Raw genomic sequence first — 14195 nt, 5'->3', positions numbered from 1 at the left:
TGTGATGAGTTTGCATTGAAATGAACATCAAATCATGTTACCACGTCAGCCTTGTGTGCGTGAAGGATTTTCTTGAGAATCTTATGTGAAGAAGATTGATCCTATCTACCTCAGGAATGTGCGAAGTCTTAGTAAACGGTGGAGAACGCATGATGGGTTTTCCACCTTCTGAACCGACAAAGAACAAACGATGGAGAACGTCTTGAGATCTATTCAAGACTACTCTATTCAATACAATGTGACTGAATGGTCAGGATTGGACTGATAATATTATTGACCTAAATGTTTAGGGTTTAGGGTTTATGATATCGACCTATCTATTTCCTATAAGGTCGATGATGATTTGCATTCTGAAGTTGTTGGCAAATGTTATGTGTGTATCCAAGTGTAGAGATACTTGATTCTTTCCAGACCAAAGAAGTGTGTTGATACCTGCAGAGTGTGATTACAGAGGTGAAGGAACTAAAGTGGATTTTCCTTGGCATTTATTGTTGCTTCCAGTTCAGTGTATTACCTATTGACTTCTAACCATCTCAGCAGTTGGAAAATCCCTTGACCTGGTATCTTAAGAGGATTTTTATTTAAATCATTTAATAGGGTGACTCAAAATCATTGGGTTATTCAAATCCTCTTGCGAGGTAACCTTTAACAGGGTTCTAAACTTTAACCGGGTATTTAGCCATCCCTTAACTGGGTGATCCCTAGAAGGATCGGTTCCTAGAAGAACCTATTGTAATATCCTAAATTGGATCAGCCTCCTAACAGAGTGCACTTCTAAAGAGTTCAAAGAACAACTTGTGGATATTCATCCCCATCATGGTTTTTCCCAGTTGGGTTTCCATGTGAAAAATCCATGTTTTATGTGTACTGCATATTTCATGTGATGGTTTTAGCGATTTCTATTAAGTGGTAATGCATGTTGTTCTAATGGTCATTGTATTTTTGATGTATTACTTTCATAAGGATATGGGTGAAGTTGAGAAGAGGTATTAGGGTTTGAGAAGTTGCAAGTGTTATCGGTTTACACCTTTTACTGTCTCACTGAGATTAACTGGTATTGCAATGGTTAAGACCGATGAAGCAGTTAACTAGTTTATATTGTCTTAATCGGTTAAGTTGTTAAAGAGGAAGATTTTTGGCTATACTAATTCACGCATCCCTCTTAGTATCTATTGAGTTTTTACTTTTCATCATTATTCATCAATTGCGAGTCTAGGAAAAGTGTGGGGCATTGGTAATGGTAGAAAGGTGGATTTTTGGGATGATGCCTGAATGGGAAGGGCTCCTTTAAATGATCATTGTGTTTCTTAGTTGATCATCCAAGCCTGCAAAAACAAGTTTGGTGTCAAATTTGTTGACTACTAAAGAGACCATAAGTGGGTGGACTTGAGCTCTGTTGATCCTAACTTAAAGCATGTTAATATGAAACTCAACCAAGTTGTCATTAATCCAAGAAGGGAGCACCACCTGGTGTGGGGAGGTACCCCTTGAGGGATGTATTTGGTGGCATCTATTTTCCTTATGTTGGCTCAGTCTCAAGACTCTATCCCTTGCTAGGCCAAAGCATGGTGTTCAGGTTTGACTCCTAAAATTAATCTTTTTTTATGGATTCTTTTGCAAAATAAAATTCTAACCACAGATAACTTGAGAAAGAGGGGATTTTTATTCACTATCATTTTGTCCAACCTATCTAGTCATTTTTTTCCAATTTGGGGTTTAAATTGGGTGTTCAGTGAGGAGATTAAAGACTATTTCAAGAGCTGGTCTTGTAGAACAAAAAATCTGACTATAAGGAATTTGTGGGAGTTTTTCTTTCCATATATCCTATGGTGTATCTGGAAAGAGAGAAATAGAAAACATTTCAGGAATCCCATTAACTCCCCCGAAGTGGTGTGGGCTAAGATAAAACACAATCTTGTTGAGAACGTGATGTCTATTGGATCTCATTATTGCAATAGTAAGGAAGAGCATGATGTTTTTAGGAGCTAGAATATCTCTGCCTACATGGGCAATAATACCAATCAACTCAAAAGAAGGATGTGCTTCTGGTCTTCTGCTCCCAATGATTTGATTAAGGCTAACTTTGATAGGGCTTCTTAAGAGAACCCAGGGCCAACAGGCTTTTGCATGGGGGTGGTGGCCTTCCCCTTGGGGAACCAAACAAATCACTTGGTTGAAGCCATGGGTGCCCTCCAATCTATAAAATTAGTGCATCAACTTGGAGTCAAATATTTATGGCCGGAGGGGGATTCTAAAACTATAATCAATTGCATTCTTGGTAAGCAACAACCATCGTGGATGATTAAAAATATTATTGACATGGCCAGGGAGTTGCTTGAGGGATTCGTCCATTATCACCTTTCTCATGATTATAGAGATTCCAACAAGAGTGTTGATTGGGCTACCAATGAGGCAGTACGAAGTGGGCAGATAAAGATTTGGTATGGAGAGCGGGAGCTCTGTCAAGTGGCATGTGATATTTTAAATTATGAAAGATATCATGGAAAATAAGGTAGAATTTGATATCATTTCTCAAAATGGTAGGGGTGGGCGTGGCATCATGAAACGGTCTCCTAATCAACCGAGAGGGAGGTACACTATTAATTTCCATAATATCTTGCACTCTTTGTGGGTGCTTCTTTCCATTTGGAGCAAAATCTTGAGAAATATCTATTTGCTTCTAGATGCTTCTTCTATGCTTCTTAAAATAAAAAATTCTCTAGAGAAGAGCGCTATTTGCTAGAACTTACATTCTTCTAATATTGATAAGAACATGGGGGGAAATCGTAAGCACATGGAGGTAAAAATAATTGATAAATGGCAGGACCGTCCCGAGGTTTTGGTTGTGCTGCAAGCAGCAAAAATGTCAGATTACATGAAAAGAATGCAAGAAAGAAGACCTGAAATCACTAGGATTTTTAAACAGGGGTGGAATAAGGGCACCCTGACTATTGGTAGTAGGAAGGTTAAGGTTAATGAAATCATGATCACTGAGGCTACTAGTGTCTCGATGGATGGAATCAAATTCTACAGGGATCGAAAGCTGTCGGATGCTGTTGTGAAGAAATTCCCCAAGGATGAGGTGGAGAAAGAGAAACTGGTGAAGGGAACTCACACCTACTACTCCCCTAATATTATCAAGTTTATTTGGCAATGGATTTTTTTTTCTATCATGGAATTCATAACTTTAGAAGGTAGATATACCAGAATTTATAGCTACCACTTTGTTATTCTTAATCATTTCTGGCACAAGGAGAAAATTTCCTTTCCCTACTACCTGTTTTGTGCCCTAAATGTCAGGATTATGGATTCTATCTCTAATCCCAAGACCAATCCATCTTTACATGAGGGTCTTATGATGGTTATTTATAACCATATCAAGAACACCACTGTTCAATAGGCTATATCTTAGGTTTTCAAGTCAAAAGAGGAGTTGGGTGATTTGGATGATGAAGATGATGAGGGATATGAAACAAAGGAAGATATCAAGGTGGACCCCCATACCATCGGGTTGAGCAAGCATAAAAGGATAATTGGGCAAGAGGAACTGGGTAAGGGTCGATAAGTCAAAAAAAGAAGGGGGAGGATGATGGCAGTTTGTACAAGGAAGAAGAGGAGAGTGAAAATGGATTGGAGATAGACAATGAGGAGGTTCAAATTATTTAAAGCCAGAAGAAAAAGGGGAAGATGCTGAGAGGTGAGGAAGTGGGAGCTAAGAACTGTTGGCCCCTTCCTACTATCTCCAAGGATCACAATAAAGGCTTGGCTAGGGAGAACACCCCAAATAAGGAAATTAAGACAACAAAGTGGAAGGAGGTGGGTCTGGAGGTGAAATTGGACCCTGTGGGAGACATGGCTCAAGATGACTCCCCTTTGAACTTTGACCTCTGTATCAAAAATGGTATGGATTGCCTCAATAAGGTCTTCTTTTGGGTACAAAAGGAAATAAAAAGCATAAAAGCCAAATAGCTCCAAGAAGCTAGTAAACTTGAAGCTCTGGAAGCTATTGGCACTAATAAATTCAGCTCTCTGCCTGACTACTTAAGTGAGCTAATGAAAGCTATCAACAATGCAGATGAAATTATAAATGCCCAACACAATAGCTTTAAAACCTTGGAAGATAGAGATGGGGCAACTGAAAAGAAGATGGAAGGGATTGAGAATACTCTCAAAAAGATTGGGGAGTAGAGTTGCAAGATTTTAAAGGCCACCTCTGATAGTATTAAGGTCCTTATTAGCAAACTCGAACATGTCCAGGGGAAAACTCCCTTGGGGATACTACTGAGGAGAAGGATGGAACCCCTGAAGATAAGGAGGTGGGTCCTAGAAAAAGAACACGCGCAAGTACCAGAAAGAAGAAAAACCAAATTAGGGACATTGTAGATATCAAGCAGATTGCTGAGACCATGGAGCAATTGGAGCTGGAAGCTCCTGAGTTGCTAAAGAACTTCACCTAGGCTTGCCTATTCTTCTTTGTTATTTTTCTTGTCTAGTGTTTAGTTTCTTTGTGTTGTGTCTTTTTGTTGCTCTCTTTTTGTTTTTGGCCAGTTGTCTTTTCTATAGATGTTGTCTTTTACTTTTCTGGTGTTCTCTAATGGCTATCTTTTGAATATTTGATGTATAGGGTTTTCAGGGGCCCTTCAAAACCTATTTTCCCCTAATCAAAAATATTAATAAGATAATATTATTCTATAATGCACAAGTAGAAGGCTCTTACAAAATTTCCCTTAAGGTTTCTCAACGTGGTTACTTAATCTAACCATACATCACTTAAAGAAGTTAATCTAACTAAAGATAACATTAATACATACATGTACTTAAGCAAAAATAATCAACTAAAGTAATCCATTTAAGCAAAGTATTGAATCATATATTTACATTCCATAATATAAATATTTCTAAAGCTACATTCATCATGAACACATGTTATTGCATAGAATAAATATTTTCATTAACTGATATAAAATCCTACCATCTAAGTCTTATTTCATATACATCAAGTTTACATCATAAGCACTATTGGCAATTGACACTCATTGGGTGGCTTCTAATGGATCATTATTCATTTACGATTGTCATTGATGGTAACTCTTCATGGAGATTCGATCTGGTAGCCACAATTCTTCTTAACCAAAAGCGGATGTCAATCGATAGCATGTTAACTGGTATTTCAGGATGTACAAAGCAGTTCTAGTCTGAAATCTTTCTTGTGATTGCAGTGCATTGAATCGTGTTTGGGATGATTGGGTCAACATTGAAACATCATTTTAATATTGTTTTGGTGATCCACATTTATCTTTGGTGATCCGGTCAAGCCAACATGTGACTACATGTTACACTAGAAGACCGACATGGTAAATGATCTATTATCTAATTGTTGGTATATAAGTTTGGTGTAGATGATATTTTTGGGGTATGATATGACTATATGCGAGGGAGTATTGATTGAGAACCAATTTTTCTATAGTTTCATGTGCGCATTCTTGATCTGGTAGTTGAATGAGACAATGATTAGAGCAATACAAAGCAGAACAGTAGAGGTTATCCAGTCGGCATATCTAGCACTAAATTGAAACTCATCGAAGCATGGTAGATGCTATCTTAGAGTTTATTTTGTTGTAATTCATCATTGTAATCAATCAGTAAGGTAGTGAGCCTTCTAGGGTTGTATCCCTTATTGTATTTGAATAATGAGCTCTAGGCAGTGTGCCTGAATGTTTATGCATTCCCCATATTGTAATATTATTTTGCTACTGACCATAGTGGAATAATATTGTGGGATCAAATCCCATTGTGGTTTTTCCCATTTGGGTTTCCACATAAAAATCAAGTGTTATTCTTTTGTTGTTGTTTGTCTTATGTTTCTACGTTTTAGTTTCATCTATTTACTTCTAGTGGTTTAAAGTTAAGCTTGAAAATCTGCTAGCCAATAGATCACTAATTCACCTCCACCTCTCAGTGACCCCTGATTCCAATAATTGGTATTAGAGCTTAGTTCCTTTAAGGAATCTTAACCGCTTGAGGAAGGTCCAAGAGATTGAATCAACGAACTTCAGTTTTTAGAGATAGCTCAGTGTGGCACTTCAGGATCTTGATGCAGCAAGAAATAAGATCAGTTCTTTGAAGAAAAACCTAAATGCTACTAATGATTTCATTAATGACCTGAAGGATCAAGTGAGCATTTCAAGAGACTAGAGGAAAAAATTGATGGACAAGATGAAGGAGAAAGAAGATCAAATCATGGAAAATTAGGGTAAAGCTGATGAATGTGACAAGCTTGAGAGAGAGAATGCTTCCTTGAAGAATGAGATACAATCCATTGTGATGAGGACGACTAAGGAGATTGAGGACTGAAAGAAAAATGAAGAGAATCTGGCACAATCATTGAAGGAAAGAGTTGACGAATGCTTTAGGCTTACCTATGAGAATGATCAGTGGGAGCTTAAGTTGACACAGTCAAGGAATAATGGGAAAGAACTTGAAAGATAGATTATTGCCTTAAGTACAGAGATAAATTCAAAGCTAGCTCAGCAAGGCTTGATGAAATGTTGGCAAGTTAGAGACAAGGAAAGGACATGCGAGGACTTGGATTTGAGAAAGATGAATTCTCTAGATCTACACAAGGAAATGCTAAACCTGATCAGAAGAAGAGAAAGAATCCTCGAAAAAGATAGCCTAATGCTCATAAATTCAATGGTAGATGCTTTACTTGCAATAAATTTGGTCATATGGTGAATCAATGGAGAAGTAGGATGAATAATGGAATGATAAACATGAATAATGCTACTACCTTTACCGGTCAGTGTTTCATATGCAATAGTTTTGGTCACAAGTCAAATATGTGTAGAGAAGCAATGAATAAGTTGCAAAACAGAAGATACTATGCTTGTGGGGTATTTGGAAATATCTCTAACTAGTGCAGGATGAGATAAAATCATAAGAAATTCAACCCTATGTAGAGAAATGTTGTTTGTCGTGCATGCAACAAAACCAATCACATTGCAAAGTACTGTAGAAGCAAGAACAAGGCCCCAATAAACAATAATAAATCAGATAAGAAGAGAAAGGTGAAGGTGGAAGAGATTAGAGACAAGCATGAGAAGATGTGGGTCATAAAACATGAATCTAAAGCAGACAATGGATCTGCACCTAAATCTGATGCATGATCTTCATCCGGTAACTAGGGATTTATGCCTTAGGGGAAACTTTTCATGTAGATTATAAGAACCCCTCTTCAGTGATCTGCAATCAATTCTAGAAGGTTTCTACAGGATTAGATCATATATGCAGATGTTAGCCAAAAAATTGAGAGAAGATTTGGTGCTCGGGTAAGAGAATCTGTGAAAATCATAGTAACTAGTTGTAGCATTTATTCAGAAGGTGCATTTTCATCAGTACCCTATAGTGTACTTCACAATGAAGATATTAGGGAATACATCCACTGTGATCTTGAGGAGCTTGGTAACATGGATATGTTGAGCGTGTATAACAATCACTTGGCGAACAGTTTGGCAAATCTCAAACCTGAGTACAAAGTTCTTAAGGACAAGGGTTTTTCACAGTTCGTTCATTTTCCATTGTTCGATGAAGTAGAATGGCTCTGGTACATCCTCAGTCGAGTTCAGGATGAATTTATATGGCTTGACAGGCCCCACAAGATTACCAAATAGGCGATCCAAGTTGTGACATGCCTCAATGAAACCGGTGTAGTAGCTAGCTTAAGAAAAGTATCAAATGACACAGTGATAGCTACTATTGGTTCCAAATTTGACAGTAGAGAAATGACCATAAATGACATTATGGAGAATGATGTGTAGTTTGCATCAATGGTGGTCGAATACGAGGTTTACTAGTCAAGCAGGCATAACTCTATTTCTGGTACTGCTATATACTCAACCTATCAGATGTTGAAACATGACAAAAGGTACGATCTATGTACAGTTCTCCTAAATGAGTTGATAATAAATTTGAAGAAGATTAAGCAAGATAAAAAAAAAAAACTTTCAAATATGGAACGCTTCTTATTTGTTTGGCCTTATATTTCCTCAATGAAATACACAGTGTGAAAAGAAAGGTCCAATGGGCCTATGATAGACTAGTGGCTATGCAAATCAAAAAGGGATTGTGTAGAATTGGAGATGCTACAATGAAAATATATCCTCTCTAGGGATACTTTAAATCCTTCTAAAATACAATGAAAAATAGAGAGAGGATCCCTAAGGAGATTGTTCAGAAGTATGAGAAAACCATTTTCTTCATGGTAGAGAAAGATGAATGTCAAATGGAAGCAGTAGAGCCCAAAATAGTTTGGATCATGCCCATGGGGTATGAAGTTGACTCTATCACTCTCGAGACATATGCTCAACACTTATTGAGTCAACCACTAGATTATAAAGAAGGGAGATTTGGAACATTCAGGGAGAAAGACCTTGAATTGCACAGATAATTCATTGCACTTGCTAGGAAAAGGAAGGTTACAAAGATGGAAGAGGAAGTAGCAGTGCAGATGGGGTTCACCTGGGAGGAGGTGAAGAAGGAAAGGGAAAACATGCTCAAAAAGAGGCCAAAGAGGAAACCAAGAAGCCTAAGGTTGATCCGGTTCCCTCTAAGGTCAAACGAAAAGAGACCAAGTCTTCTCCTACTCCGGTGGTATCATCTTCAGGACCTAGCCCACCTAGGAAAGGTGTGTTGAAGTTAAAGGAGAAGCCCAAGAGGACTTATGTTGTTATCTCTCTTGTGGCCTCTGTGACAAAATCTGAGGAAGAGGCAGGCAAGGTAAATAAGAAAGGTGAATTTGCTAGATTGGTGAGGAAGCCATAGTTCGATGGAGCTCAACAAAGCAAGAAAACTAAATCCAAACCTGCCCTTATTGGTAGACCCAAAAGAGGAAGACAAGTCAGAAGTCAACATGACAAAGACCTTGAATCTAGCGACCTACAAGGTAAGTGCATAGTTGTTCCACCATTGTCAACAAAACCAACTGATAAATGAAATAATTGTTGATGAGAACTTGAATAATCTTGGAACCTATTATGAAAATCTAGACGAGGGAGATTGGAGAAAGGTTGAAGAATTCATAGTTTTATACTTGCATAACTTTAGCAAGACTTTGATTGAGTTAGGGCATAGTATCCCTAAGGATATGTATAATATTATTCATTCAAGGAGGCTAACAACTATCAAGATTGATAAACTTCTTTATTGATGTCAACATAATTAGTGAGTAGCAAATGAGGAGCATGGGTGCAAGGTTGGGAGATGGGCTTCAAGAGAGGTTGATGGAAGGGAGGATAAAGTATATTAATATGATGGAAATGGAGTTGACATTCAAGGTTTGGTGTGGTTTGCTTTCATTTTTCCCCTATCTTTCCCTCCTCTATGAGGTTTGGTGTGCATGCTAAGGGGATAAAGGGCATTTCTCGTTGTGCATGTAGAAAGAAGTGTGTGGGTTTTTGCCGCTGGTGTCTCTACTAAAGTCATGGCGACTTCTTTTTGTGATCATCCTTGTGGGTCATGGCTTATGCTATCCTCCTCATTTTCCCCTATGACTGATGATTTTGTGTCTAGAGGGAGAGTTTGTGGCAACTTTTTTGTGGATGCTTCTTTAGGGTTTGTCGCTTGGTTAGCGGTTGTGGAGATCATCCTTGTTGCTGATGTAGATGTCATTAACGAAGATGGATCTCAACCCCCATTATGAATCTCTCTCTATCATGGGGTTCAATCTGGTGGTGTCCAATGGTGTTTGGGGTTCCTCTAGTGAGGAATGTAGGGTCTCCTTTTTCCCCTCTTTATTTTGGTGTCGGGAAATATTTGGGACCCAGGTGGTGTTTCAGTTGTATGGTTCTATCTAGAGTTTGTGAGTTTTCCTCTCCCTTTGGTTTCTCTTCTATCCTTGGGGTGGGGTGTTCTGTATGTTGTCGCTCTTTTGCTTCTCTTAGCAATGATTTTTTTTTTGGAACCCTGGCTTAAGGCCATGAGGGTGGGGGTGCACTATTTCTCTCCAGGGCCCTTTCCCCTTTTTTGTTGCTTGATCTGACTAGCCTTTTCGGGTTGCTTTTGGTTCCTCTGGTTCTTTCTTTTCCCTGGAGTTCACTTGAAGATTTGTTGATGGGCTATCTTCTTGGGTCACTCATGTTTTTGTCGACAATATCTCTTTGCCTACCCTCTCTCTGCAGCATGGGTTTTCTTCAATTTTCTTTATTGAGGTGGCCCTTCCTTCTCTAATGATGGGGATGGATGGTTTTGGAGACTATTTCCCTCCTATTGAGGTGGAACTAGGTGTTGTGGTGCAGTCTGGGTGGTGTTGGTGGCTAGCTGGTGATGACCTGTATGTCGAGGTTGGAGGGTTGTTTGCTACTACTTCCTAGCGGAAGAGTTTCTACCTCTTTTCTCCTATTGAGATGGATATTTTGGTTATTCTTTTCTACTTGGAGCTGGACTATTTTAGGCCTCTTCTTCATCTTTTGGTTCTGGAAGCCTTTTTAAAACCCAATTGTCTAACAAAGCTCTGTGATTCCACCTCTTGATGGCTAGACTTTGGTTCGTGGTTTGAAGCTTTGTTCTCTTTTCTGATGGTTTCCTACCTTTCAGGCCCTATGGAGGTGGGTTCCTATCCTATTGAGGTGGATAGATGCTTTTCTATTAAAGGTGTGGCTATAAAAAGCTTCAAGGTTACTGGCTTCATCCTGGTGGTTTTGGGTGCCATTTCAAAACCCATTTTGAAGGTTAGGGGAGCATTTCAAAACCCCAATGTTTCGGATCAACTTTTAATTCTTTCTTTGTGAAATCTTGTCTGGTTGGATGCTGATAGTTTTCAAGGGCCTAGTTTAGACTGTGGCAATTTTTGGTTAAGGTCTCGGCTAGATTTTTGGTGCTTGGATTTTTTATTATAGGTTAAGGGAGTCGTGAATATCCCTATTGTTTGGTTGAGGGTTCCTATTAGGACCTCACTGTGTGCTTTTAAGTGCTATAGTTTGTGGTTGTAGCCTTGTTGGTGTGGCCAACCTGTTTTGTATTGGCTAAATCTTGTTAGTTTGGCTGGCACTTTCTACTTGTTGCTGCACTCATTTTTGGCTGGTGTTAGTCTGTTCTACTATTTTTGGGATGCTAGTTTTCATGGTTTGTTATCTTTGGTAGTGTAGTATTATGGGTTGTAGATCCTGGTAAAATTTGAGGGTTTCGGGTCCCTTCAAAACATGTTGTATGAGGTTTCGGGTCCCCTCAAAACCCATTTTACCCTTAACAAAAAACAACTAGCAAGATTGATAGAGAAATGAAAGAAAGAGAGTTAATAAATGTTTGCACCTGTGTTACTCATGATGATGTTAAAAGACTTATTTAATAAGCTAACAAGAAAGAGTTCAGAAGAAAAAATAGGGTAAACAGATTAATGATTGGTCAAGTGGAAGAGGTGAGGAAGGAGACAAAGGACATATGGAAAAATATAATTATGAATGTCCTCTGTATAAAGATGCATTCAAGTCTTCTCAATGGGAAGAAAAAAATGTTAGAGTAAAGTAATTAATTAACTTTACTCTCCTCTTAAGATTTCTCTTTATGCATACATTAGTCATTTAATAATTAATATTTAATTATTAAATGCTCTCACCTTAGGGTTAGGTTTTCCTTTCGGTGTTGATCTCCTTTATAAGGATTGATCTCTTGTATTATTGCCATATTCTTGATTCATTTTTCTCTGATAATAAATCTTTTCACTTTGTTAGAGCCAAAACCCTTGTATTCGTTCTCTCTCTTTCTGTGACAGGTTTCTTGCATGCAGGTTTCTTTGGGTTCTGTGGATTTGTATTTCTCAAATCCTACATAGTATCAGAGCCAGATCTGCTACAGCTTGTTCAGACTTTTGAAAGATTTTGAGATCTAGGTTTTGGTTGCATCAGATCTGTGTTTGTCTTCTATTTTTTATTTTGGAATAGGGAGGTATTTTTTTGGTGCACTTTGAGCCCAAACGAACCTCACCGTTGAGCTCGTAGTGCCCAAAAACCCCTATTTTCATATAAAATTCATTTGATTTGGACATAGTTGCTCCAAAAGGCAAAAAAATTTTGCCCCAAGGCCGTATGGCCCTAGGGCACGCAGCATGAGGCAGAAAAATTTTAAAAATCACAAAATTTTTTTTAAAAAACCATGGTTTTTTTAAAAAACAAGGTGCAGCCAGCTCCGAGCCTCGCGCCGCTAGTGTGCAGCCCGGCGGCCACTTCTCGGCCACCGCCGTTGGCTATTTCCACCGGCCGCGGCCAGGCAGCCACCGCCGCGTCGCCGGCAAAGCCCGCCGCCCCTGAGCCGCCCGTGCACCTCCCGCTCTCCGCCTGAACCAGCGGCGCTGCCCCTGCACCGCCCCCGCACCGCCAGCCCCCTGCACTAGCTCCTAGTTGCCCAGAGGACCAGGGGCCTATTTTTTTAAGCCCTTGAGGGCTGTAAGGGCCCATTTGGGCCTTTTTGGAGCTGTTTTACACAATCGGGCATAAATCGGGCGTCCGATCTCCACTTTTCAAAAATGAATAGGTATTGGAAAGCTGACTCCGAGACCATTCTAATGGTGTAGGAATCTTTTCATATTTCTATATTTTGATTGCATTTTTTTGCAGTCAAAGTTTGATGAGCCTTTTTGCACTCCGAGGGGCATAACTTGCTCATTTTTGCTCCATTTTTTGAAAGCGAATAGGCGTCAGAAAGGTGGTTCTGTGCTCCTTCCAGATCGACAGTCTATTTCATTAGTAAATTCTTTAGGTGCTCAAAATTTTATCTCAACCTGTTACTGCTTTTTATCATTTTCAGGCTTTCAGTTTGTACTGGGGATTAGTTTTTTGCATTGTGGGGGGGTGAAAATCAGAAAACCAGAATCTACAAACACCAAAACAAACAACCAAACCCCTTCTACATCTTCTATCTAGTTCTGAAAGACCACTTAATAATAATTCAAAAAAATTCAGAGCAGTTGAGGCACAGTTCATAGGATGGCAGATAGACCTATTGAATCTCTCACACCGCATAATTACCACACTTGAAAGGGTTGCATGATGACTCTTCTCCAGTCTCGAGGGTTATGGTCCTGTTTGGATGAGATTCAACCTCAGTTGACACGTCCCTTTGAGGTTATGCAGCACAGGAACAATATGGATCAAGCTATGGGATTGATGGCTTTACACATTTTTGACAGTCTCCAGTTTCGTCTTGAGGGTTGTCTCACTCCTCGAGCCATTTGGACCAAGTTTGAAGGACTTTTTGGTACTGTCAACGAGTTCAGAGCTTTGCAGCTTGAGGCAGAGTTAACTTCCTTGGTACCTGATTCATTTCCCTCTATTGAGGACTTTCTGATGAAGTTCAAACAACAAAGATCTATCTTGTAGGGTTGTGGTAAGACTAAGACTGATACAGAGTGCATTTTCCTGATCCTCTCCAAGCTTTGGGGTCCATTTCAGATCTTCTCTTCGACCTTCTATTCCACCATGGATGCCTTGGGTGCTCGACATGTCATGCCTTCTTTTGAGGTCTTTTGTGATCGTCTAACTCATGAACAAGCTAAGCCTAAGTAGTTGGATTCACTTTCTGATTCACAGAACCAAGCATTGGTAGCCCAGTCCTCCAAAGGAAAACAAAAGCAGAAACCAAAGCCTAAGAAAGATTCAGAGGCTAGTGAGAATCCCTCCGAGCCACCACCTAAGTTTGATTCAAAACCACAATCCAATTCTAAACAGGGCAAATCTTCAAAGTCTGGTGAGTCTTCCTCCAAGACTAAGAAGGAATCTGGTGATCCTTGCAGTTTTTGTGGCAAGGAAGGACATCCCATTTCCAGGTGTTGGAAATGTTTAGAGGCTTTGGAGGAAGCCATGCAGTAGCATAATATCAGTGTACCTCAGCCTCCTTCACAGCCCACAGGGAAAGGTCATGCTCTTTCTGCACGAGCAATGTCCTCCACATCCACTTGGATTATAGATTCTGGTGCCTCTCACCATATAACACACACAGAGGATTTGGTCACCACTCTTGCCCCTACAAGCACTAGACATATTGCAGTTGGTGGCTCGGCACAACTTTTCGTTCAGGGTTCCGGTACTGTTTCATTGGATGGTGGTTGTCTACAGGATGTACTTTTGGTTCCTGACATTTCGACAAACCTTCTATCCGTTTATCAAATTTTCCACTCTGGCTCTGGTAAGATAGTTGAGTTCTCACCT

The sequence above is a fragment of the Cryptomeria japonica genome, chromosome 11, assembly GCF_030272615.1.
Source record: "Cryptomeria japonica chromosome 11, Sugi_1.0, whole genome shotgun sequence".
Lineage (NCBI taxonomy): Eukaryota > Viridiplantae > Streptophyta > Pinopsida > Cupressales > Cupressaceae > Cryptomeria > Cryptomeria japonica.
This window is presented reverse-complemented; position numbering follows the sequence as displayed.